Source organism: Chroicocephalus ridibundus, chromosome 23 (genome assembly GCF_963924245.1).
Source record: "Chroicocephalus ridibundus chromosome 23, bChrRid1.1, whole genome shotgun sequence".
In the NCBI taxonomy this organism is placed as follows: Eukaryota; Metazoa; Chordata; class Aves; order Charadriiformes; family Laridae; genus Chroicocephalus; species Chroicocephalus ridibundus.
Genome location: NC_086306.1, coordinates 5,739,200 through 5,758,485, shown reverse-complemented (window position 1 = coordinate 5,758,485; position 19,286 = coordinate 5,739,200). Strand labels below are relative to the sequence as shown.

General features: G+C 45.0%; 1 protein-coding gene across 1 annotated transcript in view; it reads right to left on the bottom strand.

Annotated features, from left to right (window-relative positions):
• Window positions 1-19,286, bottom strand: part of KCNU1 (potassium calcium-activated channel subfamily U member 1) — a 344,169-nt gene that overhangs the window by 155,743 nt on the left and 169,140 nt on the right. Inside the window, 1 exon segment of the mRNA XM_063358923.1 lies at window positions 18,849-18,962. The gene's annotated coding sequence lies outside the window, so the exon portion shown is untranslated.

Here is a 19,286-nt window from a genome sequence, read left to right as displayed (position 1 = left end):
CGGTGCCTGCCCTCCAGAACTGAGCTCTGATTTGCACCACCCCCCGACTGCCGTGGCTGCTGCTTTGCATCCGCACTGTCCTATTGCACTCACAAGTGTAAAATGGAACTTGTAAATCACTGTTTGGAAAAGGCAAGGGACATAAATGTCAGCACAACAGAATGCGTTTACGTAGAGATGAAACCAAGCTGAGCAGCATAGATACGGCATGGAGCCGGATTTCACATTTCACTGACGCTCTTGGTCCAGAGGTTTGCTCATTAACAAGGCTATGACTCTGTTATTGAAACTCATGGTAAGTGGTTCCTTAGGCAAAGATCCAGCAAAGCACTTAGGCAAATTCATAAATTTATGTCCCATTGACTTCTGTGCAACTATTTATATGCTCAAAGTCATGCATGTCTCAAATGCATTTCCAGATCAGGCCTTGTACTCAACAAATAGTCTTTCTGCAGCATCGTAAACCCCAGGCTTTCAAAATTCATGAGTTCAAGCTCTCATTTCCCTTAAGCTACCTTCCCCTAAGCAGAATGCAAATTCAGAAAATGCTTTTTTAAAAAAAAAAAGTCCTAGTTTTGAACTTCTAATTCTAATAACTCTGTATAGGAGCCTACCTTTACAAAGTAAAAGAAACAAAAAGGAACGAAAGCTGTAGCTGTCATCTAAGTTCATGTTTTTGGGAGATGAGATTTTTAGCAAATATACTCAATACAGTAACCTTGCAATAAAATCCCTAAAGTTAGAAGATTGTTTTTCACATTTGAAAAGACTGAGATCTTCGTAGCGGTCTCAGGCTCGGTATAACCAGGTAGGTGCAACGGGAGCTGTGCTTGCGGGGCAAAAGATTGTGACTCTGTTCTGGTGCCTCCCAGACTGCTCTGCTGCTCACGCGCTGCTTCAGCTCAGCAGGTTACTCCGTAGAGTTGTGCTGCTGCTTGTTTTCCTCTACTTCACATACGTTCTCTAAGTCTCTGTTTAAAGGCCATCTCTAAGTATTTCAATATCTCCATCAATAACAAACAGGGAATGAAATTGCCTTTTAGTAAGGAATCCCAGCTTGGTTTTTGCAGCATGTACTTTTTCTTATCATCCTTTTGGCCAGTAAGCCAAAACTGACTCCCACATCCAATTAAGGCAGATGAATTGAGTAGTTGGGAGCATCTCTGGATTAATCAACCCTTTTTCAGAAGGGCTAATTTCATTTCCTATAGGCTCCAGGCACCCGAGAGTACAAGAATGTCTTGCATTCACCCATGTGTGATTCATGTTTTACTCTTTTCTTTCCCAAATGCAGCACAACATATTCTTTAACCGATGAAATATTTTAAATCGCAAAGTGACATCCTGCAGAAAATGATTTACAGTCCGCTCAAGCTGCTCTTAATATAAGTGGTAATTTCATCAAAGTAAAAGCGTTTGTGATTTATTTTTAATTATAATCACAATTTCAATGCAGGAAACTGAGCTGTAACTAGGGTTTGCATTTCCTGCTGAGTTTGTCCTGGCCCCACGCAAGACCTGCTCCCAAGGTGTAAGCTCTGCACGACAGTCGTTTACTCTGGCTGCATTTTTGGTCAATCCTGTATTAAATATATGCTCCACTCTATGCTTATCACTGTTACAAACAAGCCTTGCTTTGTTTTAGTGCTTTTGCTCTCCCCTCTTGACATCCCATCTACGTACAGTACTCTCCGCCCTCCATACTGTTGCCTCTCTGCTCCTGGCTGAGGGAGGACCCATCGGGGGATGAGCTGACGCTGACGGGGAGTAACCAGCAGCAGACTTTAGAATAATCCAAACTTTTCTCCTGCTTCTTCCCATGTGGCTTTTCAGAGCTTGAATTGCCAGGGGCTGCAAGAAATGAACACGCAATTAAACTCTCAGGGAAACATGCCTTAATTAAAATCTCTGGACAGAAAAATCCTAGGGCATTTGATATTTTGTGGGATTTGGGCTTCTTGCTACTTTCCTCCAAATGAAGACTTTGAGGAACAGATTAACTTCGCTCGCTGGAGAACTTCAGCTGCAGGAAGCTCCAGCCTGTTGCAATTGCTCAGTTTCCCTTTGACGAGCCTCTTCACCCCCTAAGGCCGACAATCCACATTGCGCTCTCTGCTCTCCAAGGGGTGGCTTTACATTGCATCATCGCGTAAATGGAAACCACGGCGTGTCACAAGGTGAAATATGAGCTCACCAGGCCACTGATTCCCTGACTGCACTACTGTAGAAATGGCACATTTCTGAACTAGGAAGAAAAAATCGCAAAGCTAAAATCCTAGATTTGCCTTTTGCCTATGAAGCTGTAGGGGCGAGGGTGGGTATGCTGCTAGGGGCTGCCAAAAGGTACCAGTCCAGACCCTGCTGTAATATTAATGTTCTGGGTGAAGGCCTGTCTGTTCCCAGGTCACCCCTTACCATCTTCCATGAACACATTTTTCATTTTACTGGCCTGATTGTAAAATATCTGTTGCAAACCCCAGCAAGGAAATTAGGCCCATAAGGTTGAGAGTTACGCACTCAAATGCTGGATTTCATAAAGCAGACAAGGAGATTAAATGCACACTGACGTATGAAACTGAACATACCCATAGGCCATCGAATACGTTCCCCAAATCTGAAAGGATGCACAAGCAAGCCGCCTATTCATCATCCCTGTCTGTTAGCACCCAGCCAATCCACGTTACAGAGTCTATAGAGACAAGGTATTATAAAGATCATGCAGCCCAGGGAAGTACAAAAGTGATTTAAAACGTTCTAATCTCATTAATCTGTTTCTTCTCCCTAAAGATGTTCAAAGCCCAGGCCAGATCCTTAGCTGGCAAGTGAAGTAGAAAAGCACTTAAATAAGACCTTAAATTTAAGCCCATGCTTAAATTCTATTTACCGCAAAGTTCATTTCAAGATAAAGTCATGCTAAAACAATATTTCTAAGCAAAAACCCTCACTTGAGCCAGAGCCTTTGCAATATAAACAGAGCTAATCTGTAGTAGATGAGGCTTTTCTGCTTCACGACTTTTTTCCCACTCTTCTGAGCCTCTTTCATCTAGGAAAGGGAACAGAAATTGTAGCTTTGGTGACTAGTCTTAGCAAACCAATTCTGCTTGGATTTTGCGTATTCAACTAAACTGCTGGGGAAACCACAGTGAACCAGTTTGTTACCAAGCTGTAATGCAAACAAAAAAAAATTTCTATAATAATTAATAGAAATCTGGTGCACTTCTTTACAGCCCAGGAAGTCAGACCCATTTTCTTGATCCCTTTTTTCCCCCTGCAGTTACTCGGGAGGTGCGAGTACTGCGCTGGTTTAGGCTGTTGGGAGGATGAACACATTCAGGTTTGCTTACATCTCTGAAAGCCAGGCAGCGTAAATCTGCAGGATGTTACCACATACAAACACTCTTAATGATTTTTTTACTGTTATCTAAGTTATTATCACAGGCTCCTAAGGCTGATAGCCAGTATTTAAATATTTACCACAAGGAGAAGACAGCTGACTGCCAGCTGTCACTCTCCAATGGAATGGGCAGGTTTCCTCACACCTGCATTCTCTTCCCCAACTCCACTGTTAATGATTCTTTCTGTAGTCTGGGGGAAGCCAATAACATCCGTACATGAACTAGGTCACCAGTTAGACACTAATTTTGTGGAAGCTGGACAACCTTTTATTGTGCACTCGGCCACTCCTAACTCAGTCACAGCTTGATCCTACTTAATGTCCCTAAGCCTCACGCATGTGAAGAAACCAGTACAAGCGTTTGTAATGGTAAGTAACACTCAGCCAGGGTTGAACTGGAGGTACTATGCACGTGCCAAACCTTGCAGCATTATTATTATTATTGCTATTGACAGTATAAATGGCAGCACCATAATGGGACAACAGCACCAGGTCTCAGGGAGGCAGAGGGTAAGGAGACATTAATATGTGCAGTCAACTTACATCTTGCACTAGGAAAGTGTGCTGGTATGAGTGGTTCTGACACCTAGAACATAAACCAGATGGCCCCTTTCTTACGCCATATCATGCAAAAAGAGATTTGAATTAATTCATGTAGAAATCATGACAATTCTGTTACTGTTGGAACTCAGCATAGCGGACAGGGTGGCAGTAGATTATGCTGAATTTTTAACTTATAAAATACTAGCGACAGATGTCACTGCCTGTACTCCTTTGTTGCTTCCCTCTTTCTCCATCCCCTGGTGCCCTTGCGTCCCTTCTCCAGAGCAGTAACTCTGGACTACTCTGCTTAAAAAATTATTTAAATAAAATTTTGTGCAGAACTTTCTCATAGTCTGCGTGTAAAGAGAAATCCATCAAATCCCAAAGCGTGTGCCTGAAACATAAAGATGCTGGGGTAAAGGGGATTTCATTTCTCGGTGAACTCCATTTTTGAAATTCCGTCCAAAATTAATAAAACCTTACTGGCCATGGGGATCGACGACCTATGCAAGGAACAGTGACTTCCACAAAGAGTCTGCGCCCCGAGTGGCTGAGAGGGAGTGGGAGACGGGAGTACTGTCACCCGCGCCACGGGGAGGCTGAGGCACAGCAGTGACGGCGCTTTGCCCAGGGTTCCTCGGCCCAGGTCCCCGAGTCCTCTGCCCACAGGACATTCCTGTGCCTCTGCCCATGGGACGTTCCTTGCTCCTGCTCCAGGGACCCGTCCTCTCAGTCTCCTGCCCAGCAAGGTGCCGGGCTTTCCCTGAGGGCAGGACCAAGTTCCTGCCAGGACATTGCTGTCACAGTCCCCCGGGCTCTGAGTGCAGCATCCCAGGGCTGCCTCGGTTGTACTCTGCCGTGAGGAGATCCCGGGCTGCTCCCTGCTCCCTGCACTTCACACATGCCTCCTCACTTCCATTTTTCAGCGCCTTCTCCACGCAGCATGTCTCCTGCCGACACACCCCTGTCAGCTCCTCCATTGTGTGGCCAGCAGCGTCTTTCAGCACATGAGCCTCAGCCAATATGGCTTAAACACATCCATCCAGGGCGGAGGGGAGCGGAGGAAAGCCTCCACCACCTGTGTGTGTGTGTGTGTGTTTGCGGGGGGGTCCTTTCTGCCATAGAAAAGCACAAGTGGTTTTGTTCCCGCTGGCAGAGGCCGGCTGTGTTGAAGCTCCCTTTCATCAGTGGGTATTAGGCCCAAATCGCTGCCTCTCGGAGTCTGAACACGGCGCTTTCCATCTCCTGTCACCGGGATGACAGATCTGCCAGGCTCCTCCGGGGCCTGGCACCTGGGGCGCGCAGCAAAGCCGGCTTTTCAGCTAAGAGCACACACAGCTTTTTTTCCTTTTTTTTTTTCCTTTTTTTTTTTTTTTTTTTTCCATTGGGGAACTTTCTCCTCCGCCCTCTCCTCCATTTCCCCCCCCCGAACCTGAATGAACACTTCTTTCAGTAATGGGTTTTTTCCACCTGGTTGACTTGATGAAAGGTTTATGAGTTGACATTATGTGTGAGAAGAACAAAGCAAGCGCGGGGATGTGTGCGTGCGTGGGGGCGGGGAGCGGGCTCGACAGAGCTGCTGAAAACTTTATTACAAACTAAGAGATGTTGGGAGCAATAAATCAGTTGGATGCTCTCTACAAACCAGCAGAAAACTGCTACTGCAGAACGGAATGAGAGAGTACACACGGCCGTGCTGGGCACCAGCGGGCTCCAGTGAGTTGCATGGGGCTGCCAGGGGGAGGAAGCGCACAGAGAGGGGGGCGAGGATGTAGGAAGTAGCTGTCTGTGCACCCATCTCTCACAGATCCCCCTTCCCTGTGCCAGACACAGCCCTCCCAAGGTCCTACCTCCACATCACGGCTCCACAGGCAATGGCTCCATAGGCAATGGCTCCAAAGCGGGCTGCCAGGCATGGGACGACGCTGCGCACCCCGCTCAGGGGAAACTCCAGGGGCTTTAGGAAACAAGCCGCCGTTTGGAGAGATGCCCTGTACCTACTCTCCCGCTCTCAGGAGTCTGTGCCTGGTCCACCCTGGCAGTTTTGCTGTTTGCTCAATTCTGCCTCTCCAAAGGTGAAAGTCAGCAGCTCCTATTTACCAAGATACAGATGAACAACAACAGCTTGCTGTGAGTGTTTAAAAAATACCATACCTAAAACAAACAAACAAAGGAATTTCAGCTGTTGTTTGTTAGGAAACCAGAGTTAACAGGCTTACAGTTATGAAAAGTGCCTTTAGAAACACAAGTTAAATGATTTTTACTTTGCATTTCAGAGAAGGGTGGAAAGGACCTAAGCTGCTACCAGCTGAGCCTGCCAAACAACCAGAAGGTGTATTGTCACATCAGCTAAAGGCAAGGTGGGGTAGGTGAGACACGGCACGGCACCCACTAACCCGGCACACTGCTCCCCAACCACAGCGGGTCCTGCAGCTCCTTGGCACAGACATGCTCAGCGCACCGCGGGTCGCAGACAGGGACAGGACAGCACCTCCCTTACAACGTGAGAACCACACAGCACCCTCCCCTTTTTATGTTATATTGGAATTACCTTCATTCATCCAGTTTTTTTAAAGCATTAGCCTGAGTTCTGCTATAATTTAGACCTGTGTTAATTAGCACTGTCTCTATTGAGGCGAGTGGTTTCTTAGGAGGAGCAGGTAACAGCTTTCCCTGACTAAGCCGAGTCAATTGCTCAGCGTATCGCCGCGATGCGAGAAGCAGCACAGGTCCCAGCGCAGGGACGCCTCTGACCCATACAACTACTGCGGGTCACACAACCCAACTGCACGCTCCCATCGCTATTTCTCCTTAGCAATCCCATGCTGTACACAAAGGCAAACACGTTTCTATTTTAAACTCTAATCCAAGGCTACTGCATGCCTTTTGGAGTGCGGATGTCCTGGAAATGTCACTGCAGAGCAGTGTGCTCAAGAGATTAGAGCCGTTCCATTTTGCAAATGACAGAGTACAGTCACAGATGTTACTCTAGCCATGGGGTCAGACACAGTTGCTCAGGCTTAACTTGTTGAATTGCATTAATAAAAAGGAGAAGGGGCAAATGCTGAAAGATCCTGAGCAGCTGTAACTTTGCTCAGGTTAATATTTCTAAGGCTTTTATCCCAGATAAACAAATTTCCTTTCCCTGATAACAACCAGTAGCCATTACAAGCTTTAGAGAGATGACTTTAACGACTTAATTCTCAGGCAAAAAGTACGCTTAATATTTCCAGTCTTGTCACGTACGGACCAGCTGAAGAGTTCAGAGCCCTTCTGCAAAGAACTCTGCAACAAAAGTGACGGCCACGAGGCTCAGGGAAGAATCAAGCAACTAAAGCAGCTCAAGTATCGAACAGCACTGGCATCTGCTGAGCCACCGAAACGCTTCCGAGTAGAGCTGGGTTAAGGGAACTGGTCAAGACCAGAGACACGGCAATGCCAAACTGGTCAGGGACATGTGAGAGCTTAAGCAGGGCTGCCCAGGGGCGGGTACAGACGGAGGATGGCCGGGAAGGCAGTGACACGCAGAGTGGAACTGACTCAGGTCAATGTGCAACAGCAGCGCTGGCTCTTCAGGTCAAGAACTGGAAGAGAGGAGCAGCTGGAGTCCGGGCTGCGGGACACACTGCCTCCAAATGGGGACACGGTGCAGGCTGGGACTGAAGTTCACGGGTAAAGAGTAACGCGACACAACCTGCTCGAGTCCGAGGGGCCTGGCTCTCCCATCAGTAGCCATTTACACTTGGGCACTCCACGCAGCGAGCACAAATCACAGACAAGAAGGAAATCAGGCTGTGTTAACAATATTTCCAGAAGAGACTAATAATATGGGATGCTTCTATTTTTACGTACCTAATTTGAGAGCTTCTGATTTGCAGATAGCGAGAACAGAGTCGCTTTTACATTTTTAGAAAACCAGGTGTTTTTAACGTGTACCTTTAAAATCAAAATCCATTTTAAATCACCACTGAGAATCTTGGCTGGTGGATAATAATGCTTCTAGGCACTTGCTCTGAAAACCAGCCTGAGCTCTGTCCTAGATCAGCATGCAGTGACACGCATCAGTCACACTAATGGACTACTTCTAGCTGTGTTGGGGGAGAGAGAGAGGGAAGGGCTGGGGAAAAAGTGCCGAGATGTACTGAAAAAAAGCCTCCAAAATAAAAATCAGGTGCGACTGCAGCTCCAGCCTGCATGCCTGGTGTTAATCATTTGCTCCATTTCTGTGGCTCATATCGGCTCTGCACTTTTGCACTCGGAGCAATTCTGGTGCTCTGTAAAAAGCAAAGTACAGGCAAGCTCGTAGCTCCAGCTAGCACCACAGTAGTGGGGTTTCTGCCTACCTGCTGCCCAGGGCAGGGAGAACCTATCATCTCTCTAGGGTCTGTAGCTGCCTGAGGAAAGCTGGGGAGAGGAGGAGACATAAATTACCTAGCTATTTAAATTTTTCCAAGCAAAAGTTTGACTCGAGCACACGAGCCAAACACTGCTGTATCAAACTAACCTCAGTCAGATGCACTGAAGCTGGCAGGATAACTCGGGTGGGAAATGACAGGCATTTGTTCCCTACTGCCCACTGCTGTTTAAGCAGCGGTAGGCAGGATCTCCATTTCCTTGTTTCAGCTGCAGCTGAGGAGAGAACACAGTAATCAACGCTACTTTATGGTACGTCTAATGGAGCAGGGGAAGAGCTTCAGAAACTCATACGGTATTTGAGAAGCAGATATACTATGGATATAAAAAGCAATATGCTCTCTATTTCTTCTCTACAAGTTTCTCACAAAGCCGATGCCCTCACAGAACTATCCACACAGCCCTGACATCCCTCCCTTTCAAGGTAGTAATGAATTAAGAGACACACCAGAAGGCTGTGCCCCCATACAGAGAGACCTAGACAGGCTGGAGAGGTGGGCAGAGAGAAACCTTATGAAATTCTGTGATTTTTGAGCAAATATTTTGTGGATTTTTTTTTAACCACGTGACTTTACTAACATTGAATTTTCACTGTCGTTTTATTGTCTGGCCATTCAGTACTGTGAAATCCTTCTGAAACAGGAACATCATCATTATGACATCTGCTTTTCTGTCTCTTTTCTAAATGATAAATATTCTAGTCCAGGGCCTCCCCCTCCTCACCCATCACTCCATTCTGCTGGGTAGTCCTACTCTGGCTCAAGGCTCAATTTTTTGCAGTAATTCCTTCCCTCTCCACACCAGAGTCTTGCCCGAGTCACCAGCTCTTGCCCCAGCGATGAGGCTGGGGGCTGTCTGGGTGATCCTGCGGAGGGATGTGATCGCTTTATCCAGACCACTCTGACAAAAGCCGTGAGGAGTAGAAGTCAAGACTGGCAGCACGTCCCCCACGTCCCAAAGAGCAAGACTTACACCCTGACAAGCTCCTGATTATGAGCACTGACTTTTCAGTCTCAGACCTGCTTTTCCTTTTCCCTGGTAGCAGATCTGATCCACGCGCTTGCTGACTAATGCTAACACATCAGGCCCGTTGCTGCTCACTGGGATCACCTTTCAGTGGGGAGGTGACAGAAGAACAATGCAGCTGTTTGCAGCCTGTGGAGGCGGCGGGGAGTGTCTGTCATCAGAGGAGCTACTTGTCAAAAGAGCTTCAGGCTCTGGCTGATTCTCAGAACGGGGAAGAAAGACGTGTACAGACCTATAGCTGGACTGGTGTTTTGTACTGGTGGCGCTTTCATCTTCCCCTTTCTTTGCTTCCACAGATGACTTTGTTCTATCAGATGTGGCTTTTAATTATGAGAGTTCTATGGGCCATTAGTGGCTTAACTGAAGGGAAATTGAACCATATAAATAGCGCCATTTTGCTATTCTCTGTTTATATTAAGCTGGATTTCCCTTTTGATATTTATTGAGGGAGATGCGGACTTGTTTGAAGATTCAGTTCAACTAGTTAAGATTTTACTGGAGGAAGGAATTTAGCCACTGAAATTGCCATAGGCAGCATCACAACCAGTCGCGTAGGAAAGAAGCGAGCAGCAACCACTACTTAGGCAAGACAGATGACATCAAAGAGACATTCCACCAGGGGTTTTTTAGCAGTCAGTAAATTATGCATGTACAAAGTAATAAAGGAAGTGTAATAATGCCTTATTGTTATATGGGCACCTTTCATCCTGAAGGATAGCCGTTTACAAGCTGGAGATCTCAACACTGGAGTTAGCATTATGTTTTCTCTTGCAGAGCTGAAATATTAATTACCATTTCAGTCCTAAGCTTATTAAGAAATTACAGTTTGGAGAACATTGTCAATGAAAAACATTACTGAAAAACTGCATGGAAAATTAACATTTGAAAAAATCATTTTTTATATATTTTTAGAAGGAAAGCATTTTTTTTCACAGAGAGAAAATTATATTTTCATTTGAAAATAAAAGCAAGTAATTATAGTAAAATGTGAGGGACACCTTTTAATTAAAACTTGAGAAACACAAATTCCTTACATTGTAGGTAGCAGTTTATGGTCAGACGCAGTAATACTGGGTGTCCTGTGAGAACTCAGACAGGTTGAATTTATAAGCAGCGGCTTCAGGGATAAAAAGGGGGAGGCCAATGGCACAAGACACTGTACAAAATGCAGAGACAAGGAGAATATCGGTTAAACCCCTACCAGAAAACTCCTCAGACTGATTCAACGTGGCACCAGCTCTCTGCAGAGACACAATGCCAGGTCTTAATGGCTTATTCAAATGGAACCTACAGAGCAAAGTGCTTGATCCGTAACTCACCTCACTGGGAAACACAAAGTGCTGAGTTAGCGTTACTGGGAACTGAAAGTGCAATTGTAGGGAACCTGAATTACTTCACACTGGTATTTGGATCAAGAAGGCAAGATGCTATAGAACCTGTTGGCTCCCAAAGCAACTCGCAGCCTATGTGTCAAGTCCAAGAAGTCAAGAAGTGCTGAGCAAGGAATTACAAATGCTTCTTAACACTTCTCACGAGTTACACAGCACTTGTAAGGGCGTGAAAGCAAGACCTGGTGGGAGACTTTGTCCTCAGACCTGCCTCTTTGTCCAGGCATTGCTTTCTTCCACAATACAGAATTTGGAAACACTTGTGCATCCGCGAGGTTTACCAAATTAAGCAGGAATTGCACATGCTCAGTTGCATCTTAGGTGATGTGGATCCACTGAGAGGTAACTGACCCTAATGCAGAAGGGGATTTTCAGGCTGTCTCATCTGTCTCCTGGAGAAGAGCCCCTGGCAGGGATGTTGCTTCATTAGAAAGCAACCCAGTGTTTTCTGCTAGGCAGAGGCTTATAACTGCACCCAGAACTGACTAAAACTCCCAGCGTACACACTACAATTATGGTTAAATTATAAATTGTGAGACATGGTCCCTCCGTTGTGGACAAGGGAAGGGGCTGGCTGCTTTTGTTTCGGCTAAGGCTGTGCAACAACCACTAGAAAATTCTTTATCTCTAGGCAGTGTTGCTTGTTTGTATGGTAGCACATCCTCCCAGAGAACGCTGCGTGCAAGAGGCTGTTCAGAAAGGAGCAGGAAAAAATGGGGAAAAATAATCTCTACTGTTCATTGTCCAGTTTCACTGGTAATTAGCTTGGCTACTTCTATAACGTGTTATGCAATGTAGATCAAGACTTGATTATTTCTGCTCAGTAATACTCACAAGCAGAGTTAGGTTGCAACATGAGAAAGTAAAAAGCAAAGTTTAATAGAAAGCAACAGACAGAGGCAAGCAGACATCACCATCTAATGATGTTTGAAGAGCTTCTCTCTTTCAGCCGAATGCCTGTTTGGCCTGTAGGCATTATGAACTGTATCACTCAAATTTTCCGTGCCACCCCTTGTTTATGAAGAAAGCTACAATTACTCATATTTGACAACACAGTCCCACAAAGCCTTGTGAAGTTCAAAGCACTACCCACCTGGTATTTCTTTTTTACAAGCATGCAACTAACAAAGTATAACTTTGGGAATTTTTTAACCTTTCTTTCCCACATGCCCAAGTATTCTTGTTCTTCCCTCCCTCTCTTCCGAGCTTTCATTTCCCTGGGTATCACACTGAGTAGACAAGTGGCAGATGAGACGGGCTTCTTTTAAAACTCCAAAAGCACCAATCCTAAACAGATCTTTCCTGCCGCATTGAATAAATTCCATCCCTGGGAGAATTTAAGTGCCCAAAATGGCTCCCAGGTTCAGAGATGCTGACCAAGGGCTGAGGTGACCGACAGCAACACGCTCCAGCCCAGAGAAGGCTCTGGCTTCAGCAGCGCCACACTGAACGCAGCCCAGCCTGCTCCGACAGCAAAGGCTGTTGCAGAGGTTTATAAGAGCTCCTTTCATTCCACTGCATTGTTATAGAGATGTGTGTCTGAAGATGCCACGATTATAATGGAGAATGTTTATTTTGTCTGTAACCCAGCTGGCTGGTTTGCTGTATTTCAAATCTCTCCAAGTAAATAAATGAGGGGACTCTACTTTCCCCTCTACACTGCAGTGTGTATACATGAGTGTTATTTCCTGTATCAGATTCCTGTACAAAAACTCCTGTCAGGCTATTAATAATCTGGAAAAACACCTTGAAACTTGACTCAATGAGGGCACATTGCAAATGGGCTCTAATGGCTTTTATTTCTCATCTCTGTCACCTCAGATCTAATCTGCCATTTTCTCATTTTTTATCCTCTCTGGTCCCCTCAAAAATCATTCAGCAGCTCCTCCCTCAGAGCCAGGCGGAGCAGAAAGGGCCATGGGATGGGGTCCACAGGCATTTATTTATTACCAGAGGAAGGTGAGGTGCACCACGTACTGCAAAGTGGAGCCTGGGGCATGGTCCCAGAAGGGAGCGAAGGCGAGCGCACAGCAGCTTTCTGCCACTGCAAGGCCCAGCATCAAAATGTAGGAAGCACAATGAGGTGTCGTCTTGGAGGGAAAATGTTCCCACCACCACAAACCAACTTTAAAAAAAACCCCACCCCAAACTCAACTCCCCCATCCCCATTACTTTTCATTTTATGGGTCATTAAGGAAGTTTGCTTTTAGCCACAGGGAATGAATTAGCCAAGACTGTGCCAAAAAGCCAGTAGCAAACCCCTGGATAGTGACATACTTGTTTTATGGATTCTTGGATTTTTTTTTGGCTTGGTTGGGGTTTTTTTTATTTAAAAAAAAAAAAAAAAAAGGCAGCCTGGACCTGAAACTAGATCCTAATTTTTTTTTTCTATTTTGGGGCCACATCTGTACCGCCTGTGGAAACAATCTAGGCATCATCGAAATTTTGCAGCATGCATCCCTATGTTTAAACTCACGCTCCTTACACTGAGTTTGGTGTGGTACATTTGTCTGAAGACAAAACGCAAATGAAAGGCTACTTAGTTCCTTCTCCTCTGAAGAAAAATGAGAGAAAGAATGTGAGAGGACACTGAAAAGCACTATGCAGGACTTGTGGCCTATTAAGAACTTATGTTCAGATTTTTAAAAGTTGTTCAGATGCTCTGAAGTTCTTAATTAGATATCACTACATCTTTTAATTAGATGGCATTCCTAGGTATTTAATTACCTTAAAAAAAAATGGACCTCAGGTACCTGGGGGGAAAAGGCATGAGGCAGTTTCTGACAAAAGTTGTACCGTGTGTGACTCGCAGAGAGAAGCCACAAGTCCTTTTCTCCCTCAACCATCTTGACATTACAATCTGTTTAGGAGTTCCTTCTTTTCTGCTTTATTTGGTTATGCAAACATTAATTTAAGGAATATTTCTCAGGCCTCCTGTGGGAATCCACCCAATTTTCAGAGACAATGCATGTGCAAAGATGACTAACACTTCTCTTTGAGAAGGGAGGCGATTTAAGGCTTTTGACTCAAGGTTGATTTTTTTCCCCCTTTTTTTCTTCTCCCTCCTTCTTCTAAGTATCTCTTTATTCATCACTTTAATTACCTAATCGTAAATTTCTTTAGGGGGTTACTTAGAAGGAAAATTAGCATCAAAGCTTGGCAGTAAATTCAGGGGCTTCTGGAGCAGGTCCAAGCTGTTTCACCTGTGATTAATTAGATGATTTTTTTCTTTAAGTGCCAGAGGGCTGCTGAGGTCTTTAAGCAGTTACATGACTGCTGGCAGCTCAGGAATTATGATTGATGCATTAGTCTGGCATTTAGGACTTCTGCTTCTTTTTGGTAGTTGCCTGGATCAGCAAGTACGTAAGAGCAGCCAGACTGGCGGAAACAAAGGGCTCGTTGCTGGCGAGTACCAGGCCTTGCTCTCAGAAGAGCGAAGGAACTGGGTACACTTGTTTCTCCGCTGCCGGCAGAGGATTCAACAGGACTGAGATGAGAGAAAGGGAGGAAGAAATGCCTACTACTCAGATTATATTTTACAGTCACAACATCAACTCATAGCAGTACTTCTTTTCTTTAAGGTATGGGCTTATTCAAGAATGAAAATGAGAGGAAAACAGAACTAAACCTTTAACCTCCACCCTGGATAGCTTCTGTAAAAAAAAAAAAAAGATGAGACTTAAAAAAATGCATTTCTCTTTCACAAAAAACTAATATTCCTTTCCCGTTGCCCCAAAGGGGAAAGACTGAATCTCAATGGGGTTGCATGGGTGTTGGTTTGTTGGTTGGTTGGTTTTTTTAGCAAAAAACTTTACAAGACAACTGATTCCAAGTGACAGTGACTGATCTGGCTCCTCCTTCAGGCTGGAAACAGAAATCCTGTTCTGCCACCACAAAAAAAAAAAAAAGCCATACCCAGAAAACCCAAGTTCTCACTTAAAACTTCAGCGGACGCTAGAAACATCAGCTGACGCTAACAGTTATCCCAATGCAACTCCCACCCATACGGAGGACTGAAGACTCTGGAAAAGCATCTGAACTTGTGGAGAGCCAGAGCCCAGTGGGCTGTGGCTGTACGTTCACTGCTCACGCTACATCTGTTTTCTGGGAAATGGAGAAACTTCAGTCCCTAATGCTTATTAGTTGGCACATGTGTACTACAGAAAAAGTGTCAGAAGCATTAATGATGCACTTCCAGATTGCTTAATACAGTTAGCTCACCTAATTCACTCTGCATGGCCTCCTGCTGCAAGTAGAGAAGCAATCAGCAGTTAAACAGCTCTAGTCCCTTTATAACTGGCCACTGGAGAGACAGTGGGGAATAAGACTATGGCTTTATGGTCCATTGGTGGCAGGTCAAGAGAGTAAGCTGAAGTAGATGGATGGGAAAGCAGCAAAGAGCCCTTCCTTCAGCAGGAAGAGGCTAGAGAACCCACTGCCAATTAATGAGCGAGAGAGACACCTCCTCCTGTTCCGGCGTTAATTTAAACCATTAGGTGTTTGGAGTTTATCTCAGCACAGTAAAATCATCTTTCGCACAAGATATGTGCTTTGCAGGAAACTCTGCATGCTCTCACAAGCTACTCCTGCTGTCACGCATCCTTCCGTCCAAGTGTTCTCAGGACAACAGGATGTCCCTTTACATCAGGAGACGGCTCCTCACCCTGCTGTGAAGTAGTTAATCTCCATGGGAAGTTCCTAGGCCTCTCGCCATCCCTGCTCAGAGAATAATGACACTTGGTGTTTGCAGCCACCTCTTGTTTTTGTCAATGCCCAGCCTGCCTCATCTAACATTTATAGAGTCCAGGTTCTCCTCAGATCTCATTGACTATGTGTCAGTCACCAGCTGCAGCATGCTGCACTGCAAAACCCAGCCCAGCTCCCGGCAGCGACGCCCCTCACCGCTCATTCTGCTGGATTGTGTCTGACTGCAGGAGCAGGAGGGAGAAACCAACCCTGCCCTGGGTATATTCATCTCCTTATGGGCAAACGCCCTTTGCGGAGGCCTGTGTTTGTCTCTGGGTGCCTGCCCTTATCAGTGTTCAGATCCGTGTGGATGCATGTGTTAGGATAAGTGCTTTAGCCGTGTTTGAGTCTCTGCAGAGTCTACATATCCCTGCGTGCATCTTTGGAGAGGTTTCTGGCTCCGTTTGTCATGTACAACCTGAAAGGACAGCGTGGCCCAGCTGACAGGACAGACAAGACATCACTGCAAGACAGCTGACCTACTGCGTAACCTCAACAGGGTGACCTGCTGGGTAACTTTCCTGCTTGAAATCATGATGATACTCGTCTGCTTCTGTAAAGAGGCTGACCATCCCATAACAAATGGAAAAAATAATTAATCAGGTAGTGCTCCATGAAGACTATTTGAGCCACCTCTGGAAGAGGCACTTAAACCCCTATACAGACTGGCAAGGGAATGGTCATGTCAGCAGGAGCAGAGAGCAGAAATGCAAAATGGCCTGGAGGGAAAGCTGCTAGCAAAGAAATCAGGAAAGGTGGGTTCCGTTTTTATTTTTTCCACCAATCTGCTACATGCTTTGGAGCAAACTACAACTCCTCTGCTTTCCTTATAACTCTCTTGTATATACCACTTAAGCTCACCAGGGTCAGGGACTATTTCTGATCGTATCTGACACAAAAAGTTTCAGAACTCAATTGGAGACTCCGGTACCACTGCTATAAAGCAAAACCTACTAACATTAATCACTGCCCACACACTAAGGTGACCTTTACAGCTTAGAATGGGTGCAAATTAGCAAACTACAGTGCGGAAATCCTGTAACAGCTTTATGTACCACACTGTGGTTCTCACTGCAGGAGCTACATTTATTTATACAACAGGTATATGAACATGACCCAAACAATACACAAGAAGATAGTGCTGCTGAAGATTCAAAGGTGGCAGCTTCGGAAAGCATGTTTGCATGCACCCACACACAGATTCTCTCCTACATCTTTGCTTTTCACAGTTTGTGACAACCGAGATTATTCCTTGCTGGAAGAATGTGGCATTGTTGACATTAAAAAAAAAAGCAAAACAGGCCTTTGCTTTGCTTGAACAGCACAGGCTTTCTTGATCAGCTGTCTGAGGTGCCTCATCTGTACAAAGCATTTAAACCTGTCTAACATCAAAAAGTAAGGTAAGACAAGTCACTTTGATGCTCCAGAGCACATGCCTAACATGATTATTGCAGAATCTTCCTGGTGATAATAGAATTATGCAAAGGAGGCCTTGACCCATTAATGCTTTTACCTTTCTTAGGATTTCTCTCCCCTTTCCTTCTTTCATGAGAAGCAGAACTGCTTGCTCAGATATAGCAACTGAACAAAAAGGTGGAATAAGCAAAATGAAAGACTTCCCTTCTCCACCTTGTCATCTCTCCCCACTCCACCATACCCCAGCAACAGCAGTCGCAGGTTAAGCAACTGGAAATACGCAGTGCTGGAAAAGCTGTATGACTGGAGATGGGCACACTCCCCCACCACAGACACACTGTGAATGCAGGACGGGAAAGCATGGCATGTGCCATCACGGGCAGTCCTGCACCTCAGACACCTTTGAGAGAAGGGATGTTTTTAAAAAACGCACTTGCTGCAAGCCTCTCTTTCTCATGGAAGGAAGAAAGATACTCACACCAGGGGTTGCAACAGTTTCACCCCAAGTAGCATAGCTCTGGAGAACACAGTAGTATATCCAATGTTTGGGGCCTTAAAGTTGGAAGTAATATGTTCTGGATCTCAATCACGAAGGAGCGCTTTCAACACTTGCCTCCATTTTCTAGAAAAAGAAGATGATTTCAGATAGAAGAGTTTGCTGGCAAGATACTCTGAGTTTCTCACGCGCTCAGGGAAGTTATGAGTGAAGAGCTTTTGCTGTTTCTTGCAGTTTTCTTAATAAAAATACCTTAACATTGCACAAGACCTGCTTAATATCAGAACACAGAGGTCCAGGCATGTGTAGTTATTAAAAGGCAACAGGACAATAAGAAAGAAAAAGGGATGTTACCTTCTCTGTGCCCAGCTTAGACTGAATTACAGCTGAAAATACAGAAAGATTCAGATGACGAAAACACAGGAAGCATGCAGAATCTCAGTATGAGGTATCCTTTGTACTCAAAGGACTACAAAGCCTGCTCAGGCTCTTCCTTCCACCGTTTAACTGTCTTGGCTGTTTAAAGCAATGTGTGCTAGGGAATGGACTGAGACATTATTATTGAAGCCTTGCTCTGCCAGAGGGCAAACAGAATCCAGTGCATAAATTCTTATCTAAGTTTGTATATACAGTGGGTGATTTTAGGCCAAAAAACTCCTACCAAGAGATCAGCTGACTGTCTTGGCTCAGCTTCAGGTCTGCAAAGGGCTGGCAAAGGGAAAGCATGCTTCCTATGTATTTTGTTTGCTCTAAGCACGGTTCACTGATTCCTACTTACAATCTGTCCTGAATTGAAAATGTATGATTAGTTTATTCCAGGAAAGATGAATCCAACACATTAAGACTCAGACCCGCATCCAAATTCCAAACTTCCCCAAGCGGAGATACATTTCCATCTGGAGTTTTGGTCCAAGCTTTTCTCTTGCTTCTTACTCATGTTGTTTGAGTGGAGTTCCTCAAAGTCCCATCCTAAATCAGTACCTATTTACATTAGGCCAAACAAATCACAAACGACAGTCCTTTCCACAAAACTCTCATTATCTAAATTAACAAGTGTGTCATTATAGTTCCTGTGTGCTGCAAGCAGCATTAGGATACAGTTAAACAACTCACCCAAGGTTACACAGACAGCTTGTGGCAGAGCTGGGTACTAAAGCCAGTGGTACGACCCTGTGAGCTCAGTGTGTTATCTTACTCCACAAGAGGTAAAGTGCAAGCCCGGATCTGACCATTCCCCTGGGTAGGAAAGCTTCTGGAGTATCTATTTGAGACAAAGACTTGCTTTCCCCCTTTTCCTGTCTAAAATAGAAAAAGGACCACGACCTTATTCTTGAGCTTCAGGGATCTGTTAATTGGCTCCCTAGTAAAATTACAGAGACTCAGCTGCCTGATAATGATTGTAAATGACAGAGACTATCAGGTTTACCTTGTGATGTCCCCGGGGAGCTTGCAGTTAGTTTAGTCTGAACTCTGCGTCAGCTGTTTGGGTTCCTTTCTTCTCGGCATGTGGTATCTGGACTCAAGCTGCAGTCTTTCAAACCTAATTAGTGTTCGGGGAAAGAGAGAGAGAGAGAGAGAGAGAACCAAACAACAACACTCTCCTCCTTCCCTCAACTGACTTTATAACGTACGGGCAGGACCTGATTTATGGTACAAGTTCATGGAGGTTTTTTTGCTTGTTTTTTGTTTCTTTTCATGTGTATCAATCCAGCATCTTCAGGTCTTGCTGCAAGAAAACTGAATTTTAGTGTGCTGGAGTCTTTGAACTTTGAGAAGTTCAACAAAGAATCTCTAAACTCAATGCAGTCATCGTGTCTGTATACAGTTGGGTCTGTTCTGTGCACTGCACAGCAGAAAATCAAAT